The following is a 13,526-nucleotide window of genomic DNA, read 5'->3' as shown; positions in this document are numbered from 1 at the left end:
ATACTTATAATTCGAATTCTTATCTAAATGTATCTAAATTCTGAGGTAGTGATCATATAGTGTAGTACATAAACAAATAAAAATATACAGATAGAAAAATATTCAAAAAGAAAACATATCTGACATGTAGCATACAGAAAAGGCACTGTTTCATCCATTTTCAATATACGAGCTGCACAACCTGCGCTCATACAAAGGTAAAGACTAGCCTCTTGTGGCTAAAACTGGTATTACACTTAAATACAGTTATAACGTGGCAGGCTAAGCACATTTGAGATCGCGAATGTTAGCGCAGCCACGAGGCAAACTTAGAACGTACAAAACATGAACAACTTAAACTACAAATCTGATTGATTACCTGCACATGGGTCAGACACAAAACCAAAGTTGGTATGTGGATTCAGGGCCAGGATGCGTGCGTCATCTAAACGAAATAAATGTCAAATGAACAGTTGCACTTTCCCATACAAATGTCTTCCAAGATCAAACGAAAATGCAAAACGAAATAAAAGCAACAATACAGAGTCAAACATCGCAAAAATGCGATTTATAATGACCTCATATAATACATTTAAAACGGAAGGTATCTGGTCTCATGCAATACAGAGTGAATATGACTTTTAAAGACTTTTATGCAGACCCACGAAATCCCAACCTACCTGCAGCATGGAGAATCTCTTCCTGCTGCAAATTACCCACAATCCAAACCTGTACAGGAAACTTCAAAATAAAAGTCTGGACCCATTTCTGCAGGATTTAAAATAAAACTCATATAACTGTTTATTCACTCCGTTACACCTACACACCTGGTTTAATCATCAACCAGTTATTTTAATTTAGCTTATTGAAGTAAACACATTATTTGAGTTACGACTGGTCTGGGATGATAAGAGTCTGGAAGATGTTCAGATCAGGCTGTAAAACGTGAAATAAAACCCAACACTTTTAGATAATATATTTTGTGTCATCAAAGTAAGGTGACAATCCGAGTGCTGTCCCATTTGTATTTCTACCATTTCAAGTCCTCACAGCCTCTCACACTCAACCGTTTACCAGGTGACGTCAGGTAAGTCCCTGAGGGTTCAGGACTTAGACCTTAGGGGGACATTCGGATTTGGCCAAAGACTCCCACAATGTGTTAACGTGGTTGTGTTTTTGTTAATGTGGTTGTGTTTTTGTTAATGTGGTTGTGTTTTTGTCACGGATGTACTATGATTGAAGGAGGTATGGACCCAAATGCAGTTAAAATGCTTATTTAATTGATAAGTCCAAAAACTCAGGGAGGCCACAGGGGCAAAAACACAATCAAAAAAACAAAGATCCAATCCAAAGCGGACAAAACTCAAACAATAATCCAGACAAAGACCAGGACACAGGCAGGACAGATCAGGTGGTGGACACACATCCAGGATAAAACAGACGACCAAGCCAAGATTGAAAGGAAACACAGACTAAATACATAAGGGTGGATTAGGTTCAACGACAGACAGGTGTGGAAACACAAGGGCAGGCTATGGTGATTGGGGAGAACGAGAGGCAAGGCTGACGAGACAATGAGACACAGCTGGGAGACAGAAAAGGAGGGAAACCAAGACAGGAAGCAAAGCACATGACGACACAAGACAGAAGGACTACAAAATAAAACAGGAAACCAAAACAACAAAACCCAGTCATCAGTAAGCTGTCAGCCTGCAGCCAGACATGCTAACATGCATGAACACACTCCACTCCCTGGAAATGAACACACTGGAATGTAAACCTATCACTTTTATCCAGGCATGTTTTAAAGTAGTTGGACTGACTCTGATCAGCATCAACTGTAGGAGGAGTGTTTTAGAAACACATCTTTAGTCAAATAATATACGTAAATCCACACATGCATTAGTTAATGAGAAGAAAACCTGCCATCCTCATCCTCTTCAGGCACACAGCACAGTTCCTCCCATGTTTCCCAGAGACAAACCTAGATATAGACAGTGATGGGAATAACGGCATTATAAGTAGCGGCGTTAGTAACGCCGTTACTTTTTTCAGTAACGAGTAATCTCATTGCAGCTGGGATCGGCTCCAGCCCCCCCCCCCCCCCCCCCCGTGACCCTAAATACAGGATAAGCGGTAGACAATGGATGGATGGATGGAGTAATCTCATTGATAACTCATCTCATTATTATAACGCCGTTATCGTTACTGCCAAAAAATGTGTCGCGTTGAAGGCAGAAAAAAACTAATGTTAGCTATAGTACACAGAGACATGTCAAGCACTAGGACCAGGCGGAAAACGGCCGCTCAAGCTGAAGCCTGTGTGATTGGCCGTCCCCGCCGTCACGCCTTCTTGCTTGCACACCGGTCTGCTAGTCTGCGGTCAGGAGTCCTACAGGAGTCCGCTACTGGAAGTTGGGAGTTTGTTCTGCCTGGTTGACGTCAGCTAGAAGGATGTTAATATCAGAGGTTTCATTTACATTTACGTTTGAATCGGTGTTCGTGTGCGTATGTGCGCGCGTGCGTATTTGTGTTTGGTAATTAGATGCAGCCAGGATGTCTAAAAAAAAGAAAAGTGGACATAAGAGACTTCTTTAGAAGTCAAAGTGTAAGTTACTCAAAGAAATGCGTTACACCCATCCTGCAACACCTTCACTGGCTCCCAATAAAGCAGCATATCCACTTCAAGACCCTCCTCATCATTTACAAAGCTCTCAATAATCTGATCAATAAAATGTATTATTATTATTGTTGTTATTATTACTATTTGATTAGAATTGGGTGAAAATGTTTTGCTACATGCTTTTCCAAAAGATATATTGTGTTATTTTTATCAATCTACTATAAGCATAGTAATTATAAGATCTCCACTAAAATGGTTTAGATTTGTGCACTGTGGATTTCTGTTTGTAATGTATTGAGGATCCATTTCATTATAATACTCAGATTTATCATAAATAATTGAACACGCACATGTATTTTAAGTTCTGTCAAAGAGGGATGGAGATGGGGTCATCGGCCATCTTGATTTTGCTGCCACCTTAGTGAACCTTCACCTGCTGTCTGACTGATGGAAGCTGCAGTTAAACACATACAAACTACATTTGAACAATAACATTCTGCATCAATCACAAACCACAGTGATGTGATGAGCATCTATTCTAGAAGTGTAATCTGTGAAGGTGTCCAGTCTCTCTCTTGATCTCCACATAAACCAACAACCAGAGACAACAACTCTATCATCAGCAAATCAAGATGGCCAATCAACGCCACTCTTCTTTCCTGTTTCCTGCCTCAGGGTTCAATGATTTACGTCTGGAGGGAACGTTTTGCGACGCAGTCATCACTGTTGAAGACGTGGAATTTCAAATCCACAAGATCTTCCTCTGTCGATGCAGCCTCTACTTCCAGTGAGTACATTATCTGATATTAGGGGGGAAACTTGTGAATTTATATCCTTCAAATGAGCAGAAAGTAACAGCAAATTGATTGATTAGTGATGTGAAGTCTGAGAGAACAGCCACAACACGTAACAAGCTCATAGAGCATTTGTGATTTAAAACAAAACAAGAGGACATTAAACACCTGATAGACGGCTACGAGAATATTTATAACATATTTGAAAGGATCATTCAGAATTCAACCAGTGGTGTAGTTTCCCTGTCTGTCTATAGTTTTTATAAATATAATGACTTGACTGGATATCATCTCAAATGAGGTTTCTTGTTTCCATTCATCTCATATCAACTTCCAACATGTGAAGTTTGTACATCGATTGTAGACTCAGCTCAAGTTGGATTTATGATGTTTGCCAAACGTGTTATTGTTTTGTTGTTTTTTAAAAATGTGAAGTAGAATTTGAGCTGCTGGTCTCTCAGTTCCATACTACTGTACTTTAAAGCAGAGTTTAGAATGTAGTTCATTCAGAAAAGTTACACATCTGTTACAAAATGCATATAATTCACTATTTCCATTCCAGATGTCATTTATTCAACAGGTTTCATGTGTGTCATTCAGAGTGTTGGGTTTGTCAGTGTTGTGGTTTAAAGTAAACTGGGAGGAGCCTTGATATCAGTCATATTACACTCTGCTGCTGTTTTGAAAAGAGCCCCACTATATTCTTATCCTAGTTATTAGTGTGAAGCGAAGAAGGAACAGCTGACGTCAGTTTCTCTTTCTTCTTCTTTGTGTTTTCATCCTGACCCACAGAGCTCTCTTCCAACGCTGGTCTTCTTCAGACAAGAAGGTCTTCAACATCCCCGGCCTGACTCCTGACATGATGCAGCTCCTCATCGATTTGCATACACCGGCTCTGTTTCATTGACGGAGGACAACGTTCAGGAGCTGCTTCTAGCAGCCGATCAGTTCAATGTGATGGGAGTTGTGAAAAAGTGCTGCGACTTCCTGGAGAGCCAGCTCTGCCCAGAGAACTGCATCGGCATCTTCCAGTTCACCGCCGTCTGCTTCTGCCCCGAACTGCACCGCCAGGCCTACAGCTTCATCGTCGACCACTTTGAGGAGCTCGTTTCCTCTGAAGAGTTCCCGCAGCTCTCTGTGCAGCAACTCAGCGCCATCCTGAACAGAGACGACCTCAGAGTGAGAGACGAGAGGACTGTGTATGAGGCCGTCCTCCGCTGGATCGCCAGCTCACTGGAGGAAAGGAGAGACCACATCGCTGTGCTCTTTTCTAAGGTAGGATGACTTCCTGTCACATGATTTCTTCTCCGTGGTTTCATCCTGACTGAACAGTAGTCTGTAGGGCCACCTCTAGAGTGAGATCATTTGTCCTGCCCTGAAATGTTGCTTTCATGCTCCATATTGCTCTCACTGTCAACAAATACCATGAAGAGACCAAAACCGACACTAAACTAATCCTGCTGTCAAGTCTGTGGATCCAAAACAGAATACAGCTTATAATGATGACATTTTGAATAGATTTGGTTCAGTAGGATAAAAGGACCGGCCTAAAGTACTGCCGTCCATGAACTTCTATTCAAACATTCTGTCCTGTTTTCTCTGTAGGTGCGGCTGGCCTCCATGGGTAGAGAGTACATGAGGATCAGTGTGATGTCTAATAAGCTGGTGAATAACAACGCAGACTGCCAGCGCATGGTCAGGGAAGCCATAGAAGTCATGCAAAACCAGCCTGATGTCTACCACCATCTCGCCCGTCCTCGCCTTCCAAACGCCGTCCTGCTGGCCATCGGAGGCTGGAGTGGCTGCGATCCGACTGACGGCATCGAGGCCTACAACGTCCACACCAACGACTGGATCAGCTTGACCCAGCATCTGGAGCGTCCTCGTGCCTACCATGGCATCGCCTTCCTCAACGGGAGCGTCTACTGCGTTGGGGGCTTCGACAGGTTGGAGTGTTTCAACAGCGTGTGCAGGTTCGACCTCAGCTCAAAAACCTGGCATGAGGTGTGTCGCCCATGTTTTTCCGCCGCTGCTATGTGAGCGTCACTACACTCAACGGGTGCATCTATGCCATGGGAGGGTACGACGGGCGTCAACGACTCTCCACTGCAGAGCGCTATAACCCCGAGACAAACCAGTGGAGTCTCATTTCATCCATGCAGGAGGTTAGAAGTGACGCCAGCTCCACGACGCTCCACAACAAGGTGGGTCTCATAATTCTCACATTATCTCACAGTTGTGTAGTGATATTTCAGATGATTTATTACCAGTAGAAGCCAAGAAAAGTGTTAATTCTTAAATCATTTCATTGTTAAATCCTATTAAAGTCCTTTCCTGTTTTTTCCAGGTTTACGTTTGCGGTGGTTTCAATGGGAACGAGTTCCTGCAGACGGCTGAGTGTTACAACCCAGAGACCGACCAGTGGACGACCATCGGCCTCATGACCTGCGCCCGCAGTTGGCTCGGCGTCATTACTTATGCAGACCTCCTCTATGCTGTAAGTCCAGGAAACACTGCTGACCCTCACATAACACATAACCTGAAGGGTGAAGAGATTTGATCAGCAGTTGTTTTTTGTAGATTCAGAGAAACTGGTTCAATCTCCGTTTGACCTTTTCATTTCCTCTTCCTCCCAAAGGTCGGCGGCTTTGATGGCGCCAGCCGTCTCCGCAGCGCTGAGGTCTACGACCCTCGGAGCAACACCTGGAACCAAGTGTCCCACATGTTGACCCCTCGCAGCAACTTCGGCATCGAAGTCATCGATGACCGGATCTTCGTTGCCGGGGGCTTCAACGGCATCACCACCTCCACCAACGTGGAGTGCTACAACGTGACCACTGGTGAGTGGTCCGAGGTCTCTGACATGGGGATCGGCCGCAGTGCTCTGAGCTGCTGTGTGGTGTCCGGACTCCCCAACATGGCCAAGTATCTGGTCCCACGTGATGTTCTGCCTCTTTTAGACTTGGATAGTGTTCCTGTGGAGTCTGAGGAGGCAGGACGTTCTGTCTAACACCATCCACCCTGTTTATTAATATGTTTTTTTTTTAAATGTAAATAATAAATAATAAACGTCTTTCTGCATCAGCTACTGACAGATTGTGTGAACTTTTAGTTTTATATCATGTGAAGGGGAATTTTATAAGGTAGTCAAACTAAAAAATGAAACTGTTGGCTGTTATCTGCTAAATGTGTATTCCGGCATATCTAAGAGTGTGATATGCTTCTATGGTATTTGGCATTTTGATATTTAAAAAGCCACCAAGGTTTACATTTTTGGCTTTTTCAAAGACCAATAGAGTGATGAGTTCAAAGGTCAATATAAACATGGCAGTACCTTAACTCCTCTTCTGAGCCACTCAATTCAGCAGTTGTAGTAAAATCATACTTCTCGCATTCATTCTTGTCATCTGAAAGTACATAAAGCAAAATAAAAATGCATACAAATGAGTAAGTCTTAATATACAACAGGTTTGGCTATTATATAATACATGTGTAACCAGCATGAAAAATCAGGTTACTAAACCTATATTTGTCATTTAGACAGTTCTACTAAACCCCCAGTAGATGGCAGTATTCCCTGCTAGTGTTTGTATCCGGCGTGAACCTAGGTCAGGTATCGCGTGAAGTCTGCACCTGAGAGGAGACGCCATTTTCTCTCAAGGCATAAGCCAGACCGAGGGAGTCGGTAGCTAAAACAAAGAAAACACGACGCAAAGAGTAGCAGAAAGCTGCGGATAACGGCAGAGACGTCCGCAGGCAGACCCGATAAGCCGTGAGCCGACGAGGAAAAACCCCCTTTGTGAAGTAAAATGCATGAGACTCTGGTGAGTTAGCACACAGTTAGCTTCTAGTTCGGTAGCCGTTCAGATGGGAAAAAAAATACATTTATTGTGCTATTAACTTGGGTTATGATGGTCTATGTTGCTTAAAATATGCCATATGATGCCTTCCAATGTTTTTCTGTTACTTTTGTGCAATATCTACCGTAGTTTATCGTTTGTAAAAAGATCACTAGCTTGAAATGCTACTAGCTACCGCGACATGCTAACTGCTAGGTTGGGATGCTATTTTGTCCATTGTTTTATGCTTAGTAATGCTAGTCGCCATGCTAATCGCTAAGCTAAGGCTAATTTTCCATGCGGTTTACATTGAGAAGATGCAGTTTAATCATTTTTTATGCCATTCGAACTGTTTATTTGTGTTATTAGCCACTGCAAATGGTAACAGCACCATTCTGGTGTGGTATATTTCATTTATTGATGAAGAAAAAGGCACTTTTGTGTATAAAAACTGTCATTCATTTTATGTTCAAGAGTTAAATATTAAAAAGGTGAATTAAAATAGTTAAAAACTTATGATAAAGGATAAATAGAGGTTTAAAAAGATGCATAAACTGTGTCTGTTAAAAATATCATTAACATGATAATTCATGAATAATTGATTTCATTTATGGTCAAAACTAATTGTTTTAAGTCATAATAATTAATTTAATGTGTTCTAATGTATTTCCTAAATTTTGGTGAACCTAGAAAACGATGAGATCTCATAAGAAATATAGACAGAATCAGATGAAGTTTCTTATACCTATGCACTTTCTGTGTAGGTTGTTTTTTTTCTTTGCTAGTCTGAACTGAGAAACAGAGAGAACGAGACAAACAAGATGGCGAGCCCAGCCCAACGCTTCTGAGGACGAGAGAGAAAGTTGGAGAAGCAGTGTGGCCAGCTGCAGAAACTACCTACCTCAACGACTCCGGATCATCTGAATCTCACACATTGAGAGCAGATAAGATATACACACACACTTCTCACCTACCCGGGTAGTAGTAATAAAAGAAACTGAAGACAAGGAAACTCAATTGACATTGACACTCAGAACACACATTGGATCCCCCTCAACGGAACACACAAGAACGCTGAGCAGGAGTGCTCAGTGTCCCAGGACTCTTTTCTTTTCTTTTTTTCTTTTCTGGCGCCTTATTATTTTTAAAAGGGGAACAACCAAGCTGTTTATGTTTATTATTTTATTTCTCATCGATATTAAAATATCACCTGTTCAAACCACTCCTCTTTTTGAGTCATTCACCTAACTCCTACCGAACCTAGGGATGTGAGTATCCATTAATCAGGATTAAAGGTGCTACACATGTTTTATATTAGTGGACATCATCTTGGATGCCAACAGTCAACAATAAACTGAGGCTATTGAATGACAATATTTAAATTTTTATTGCATATGATATGATTTTGTGAGTAAGGGGCGGGACTAAATAAGCTTTTTGCTTCCTCCTGTTCCCTCTCGAATATATTTTGTTTTTTTCCGGCTGAGACTGTTTATTTGTGTTGTGCTTCTGACATTTAGTTACTTTAAATTTTATGGTTATTTGTTCTTGTTGTTTGCAATAAAAACCAGTCACCCCAAAATACACACACAAGCAAAACTGATAATATAGCAGGCTAGAAATTACCAAACATACATAAGAGACAGAGAGAGATATTTAAAAGTTGAAAAATTAAGAAATGTCCGTATGTATGTGTTGACAATTACGTTCATATATGACAGCCATTTCCAATTAGCGGCCCGCGGGCCAAATCCGGCCCGCAAGAGCAAAGTGTCCGGCCCGTGCGGACCCAGTAACTAATAACCTGCCATAAGGTGAAATAAAGAGTCGGTAAAGTTGAAAATACACTCAACAAAAATATAAACGCAACACTTTTGTTTTTGCTCCCATTTTTCATGAGATGCACTTAAAGATCTAAAGCTGTGTACACACCGGAAGAACTGCCCGACTTGCGTCGGTAAATTTGACGCCATACGTTCCGCGCTTGCGCGAGATGTAATGTCTCCAATACAACAGGCGGCGCTAATCTGTATTGTGGGCCAAAAAACACGAAAACCGGAAGTAGGCGGTCCTCTCTAGACCACCTTCTTCGATTCCACTGGTTATCTGGTATGTTTACCATCGTCACTTCCGTGCTTCACTGATTTGCTAGTCAAGCTGCTAGCCTCCACCAATCAGAATGGTAAAAGAATGGCCGACTCGAATGGCGGATTACACATTTGAATCGGCTGAAATGAACGCCGACGTGGGCCGATTCGAGCGACCACACCAAGTAGACTCATGTCACGGACGCCGACTCTCTCAAAGACGCCGATTTTCGGTCCGGTGTGTGAGCGGCTTAAAATTGATTCCAGATACACAATATTACCATTTCTCTCAAACATTGTTCACAAATCAGTCTAAATGTGTGATAGTGAGCACTTCTGCTTTGCTGAGATAATCCATCCCACCTCACAGGTGTGCCACATCAAGATGCTGATCTGACATCATGATTAGTGCACAGGTGTGCCTTAGACTGTCCACAATAAAAGGCCACCCTGAAATGTGCATTTTTTTGCTTTATTGGGGGTCTGGGGACTCAGAACTAGGCCTGCACGATATGAGGAAAATCTGCGATGTGCGATACCATTGTTCAATATTGCGATGAGATATGACTTGCGATAAATAAACAAATATTGAAGTGTGCATATTAGCTATACAGTTCCTGTCTTTCTGCTATAATAGGTACACTCAGTGTTTCCCCTAGAATTTTTTTCAGGCCCGGTGGTACCCGCCGAAAAAACCCTATACAGACGAGACGCGTGGGATGGTGTATTGGTGCAGTTGGATTAAGTCAGGTGGCACAGCAAGCAGTCTGCAATTCTGCAATTATTATATTTGCATTCAACATTTTTGTTCAACCAGAGTGTATTCAAGGTTTTCAAGGATTCAAGGAGAGAGTGACTTATTAAGGTGCCAGTTGATGGAAATTATCCAAAATTAGGGGCTGGAATAATATGTCTGGAAAATGAGGAGCATAACATTAAAAGCTACAGATACTGTAAAACACTACAACGACATGAGTGCATATATTGTCTTATTTTATCAAGTAAAATATAAGTTATAGGTTTACTCAACAGCCTGGTAGTTCATAGAAATTCAGGTAGAAATAGGTTAACTCAGAGTTCCACAGCTTATCAAAAACAATCCTTATTTTATTAACATAGGCTGCCTAAGGGCGCTATCAGTAGCGTGCCTCGGCACGATTGCCCCAGGGGGTCCCCCGCGGCTTTGCATTCACACTGCTCCAGCCCAAACGGGCTTTGGCCCGTTAGCCCGGTTGTACAAACGTCATCACGTCCTAATACTACACACGCATGGCTTGATGTTGTTTTGAAGGAGCGCCGTCTCTGCATATATTTATATTAAACACTCGACCTGCATCAGCGAATGTGCGCACGAGCGGATCTGTGCGAGCAGGCAGCGCGAGGAAAGCGGATTTTGGACGGAGAAACACAGCGGCATTTTTCTTATAAATGCACCGGTCCGGTTCCGGTACCGGTCCGGTTCCGCTCACACCACGAGTCTAAAGAGTGCAACAGCTTGTCAAAATACAGTGTCAACTCCGTGTTTTCAAAGTATAAAGGGACATCGTGGTGGTTTAACGAGGCGGAACGGCATCAGAACAACATCAAGCGTGTAAAGTACACGAAAAACGTAGCGGGAACGCGCGGCGAGGAGCAAGTCTACTGTGCTGCGCGGAGGCGCTCCTAATGTAAATGATTATTGATTTATGAATTAATTGATAGGTAGCTTATTTTTGGAGTATTGATTTATTTTTTTTGGCCTGGCGGCAGGCCTGTACAATGGTAGGGGAAACACTGGCTGTGTTGCAGGTGGTGATGGAGGTTTGTTGTGTTTCCTCTGGAAGTTGCCACAGCTGTTCGGCATGTTTTACACAGTACCTGTGTTTGTAACACGTCGTCGCTACGGAATCCAAAATAACTCCAAATTGCAGAAGTGCAGTTCTTTTTCACCACAAGGTCTTCGTCAACCACATTTTCCTCGCTATTCTCTCCTTTCTCCGCCATCGTGTTACATAGCCTCGCAGTCGCCACAAAATTAACACCAATTAATTTGAGGGTGGCTCCGGAACACATAGGACCCGGGGGAACATAGGACCCGGGGACGCTGCCGGCGCCGACGGCTAGCTGTTGCTTCATCTGATTGGCCAAATGGTGTGAATGCATGGCGCATGTAAATAAAATGATTTTTATTCATCGCGTTTCAGGCATCTTTTGCGATGTGTTAACCGCGCATGTTCATATCGCGATGACGATGAAAATACGATTTATCGGTCAGCCCTACTCAGAACCAGTCAGTATCTGGTGTGACCACCATTTGCCTCATGCAGTGCAACACATCTTCTTCGCATAGAGTTTATCAGATTGTCAATTATGGCCTGTGGAATGTTGGTCCACTCTTCAATGGCTGTGCGAAGTTGCTGGATATTAGTGGGAACTGGTACACGCTATCGTATACGCCTCGTTATCCGTTTTCCGGTTGTCGACTTCAAAAAGAAAGTCGGATGGCCGCAAGGCACGGTTTAAAATGATATTGGTTTTCGTACAGATTGCAGCAAATCTTCGTTCTAGTTGTACTGGACCGTAGTGCTGCGTTTGATACAGTAGACCTCGGCATACCAGGCATTCTGGAAACATGGGTGGGGCTGCCTGGCACAGTCCTGAACTGGTTTAAATCATACTTTAAACTCTGGTTACTTCCTGGTGTCTGAGATCTGCGACACATCGTCCTGTCGTCTCTCCTACATGTGAACAGTTTGGTAAGTGACAGTTTCTGATATTTCAAACATACAAGAATGAGACAATGTTCAGTCTTTACTGCAGTAAATGTACTGAAGCTATAAAATACAGCTTCCACCTGAATGCATCAGTAAGAATAATCTAAGCATATCATGTATTATAGTACAACACTGTGTACTTTTACTGTGGATACTTTAAAGCTGTAGTCTATGATTTGAAAGTTTGAAAAAAGCACCCCTTGGTGTGTGTAGTGATTTTGGAGTTATTGATCAAGGAGATAGTCATGATTAATACCATTAAAAAAATCACCACAATTATAAAAAGGCACATATTTTCAAAACAGCTGTTGTATGACAACGAGGAGACCCTTGGTGTGTGTAATGATTTTGGAGTCTCTGTACTGTATAACAGTGGAGTTATTGATTGTCTTGTAATTTGCAGACGGTCCTTGCACACTCGCCCGGCTGTCGGCTGCACATAGAGATCAATGTTCTCCGTTCAGCTCGGAGGACGCTTATTTATGTAAAAAATCTGGGTTTTGGTCCTTGTAGCTCATAGTCTATGATATTACGGTGGGACAGAGGCATCATTTGTGTTTGAAAAACGTTTCACTTCTGATTTATTCATCCAGGAAGTTCAAATCTGTGAATATCTTTCCAACTTTACCCAACTTGATATCTCGCCTATCATGCTTCATTCATTATCTCGTTTTCACGGGAAAACGGATGATATGATCTCGTTATCACGGGAAAACGGATGATATGATCTCGTTATCACGGGAAAACGGAGGAAATAAAATGTATGCATGACCGTGCAGTTGCTGAATCTGTCTTTATTTTAGATCACCAACGGTCAGTTTGAAAGATTATCGAGAGCTTGCGGGCGGCGCCGTCTCTGGAAACTCGCTGCTCCACGACGGCATTACACGGCTTCTTACATAGACAATGAATGGGAACATTCCCTCCGCTATGAACTCAGGCAGGCCGTTTAGTTTCCCGTGTGTCCGGGACTTCCACAACATGTACAAAGTAGGGATGCTCCGATCAGCATTTTTGGGGGCCGTGTTGACTACAAACACGTGCGCACGCCGGAGTGGAACCGTATGGCGTTATTTGTGCCACATTTATGAAGGAGCAATGTGAGATTTTGAGCGCAGAAAAATATATTTTGCGAGCACAGACATGATATTTTAAAGAGAAATGATAGGCGAGCAAAACATAATGTCATTTGAGCAGGCACAAATATATTACTCTCACAGGGCTGCCAACTCTCACGCATTGGCCGTGAGACACACGTATTTGATTGATTTCACACTCTCTCACGCCACAACCCTGGTTTCTCACACTGAAGTTTCCATCCAGCAACAAAACAAATCTATTGTGTTATCTGTTTTCTCGGAGCATCAGCGTCTTCTCTACATGATAAGTGTTTGTCACCGCGCCTCAGCCGAAAGAGAAGAAAAAACACGTCGTCAGAAATGAACTGATTC

General features: G+C 42.6%; 2 protein-coding genes and 1 pseudogene across 3 annotated transcripts in view; all 3 read left to right on the top strand.

The window, feature by feature from the left end:
• LOC311030189 (protein NLRC3-like) overlaps positions 1 to 13,526 on the top strand; it is a 171,535-nt gene that overhangs the window by 29,213 nt on the left and 128,796 nt on the right. The gene's annotated exons all lie outside the window — the stretch shown is intronic.
• On the top strand, positions 3,235 to 6,410 carry LOC311030277 (kelch-like protein 10; annotated as a pseudogene). Its single transcript has 5 exons — positions 3,235 to 3,389; positions 4,189 to 4,671; positions 5,002 to 5,600; positions 5,744 to 5,893; positions 6,035 to 6,410. The product of its transcript is annotated as a kelch-like protein 10 (transcript).
• LOC311030186 (uncharacterized protein) overlaps positions 11,837 to 13,526 on the top strand; it is a 426,559-nt gene continuing 424,869 nt past the window's right edge. Inside the window, exon 1 of the mRNA XM_084035816.1 lies at positions 11,837 to 12,057. The gene's annotated coding sequence lies outside the window, so the exon portion shown is untranslated. The remainder of the gene's footprint in view (positions 12,058 to 13,526) is intronic.

The sequence above is a fragment of the Eutrigla gurnardus genome (assembly GCF_963514095.1).
Source record: "Eutrigla gurnardus genome assembly, chromosome: 19".
In the NCBI taxonomy this organism is placed as follows: Eukaryota; Metazoa; Chordata; class Actinopteri; order Perciformes; family Triglidae; genus Eutrigla; species Eutrigla gurnardus.
This window is presented reverse-complemented; position numbering and strand designations above follow the sequence as displayed.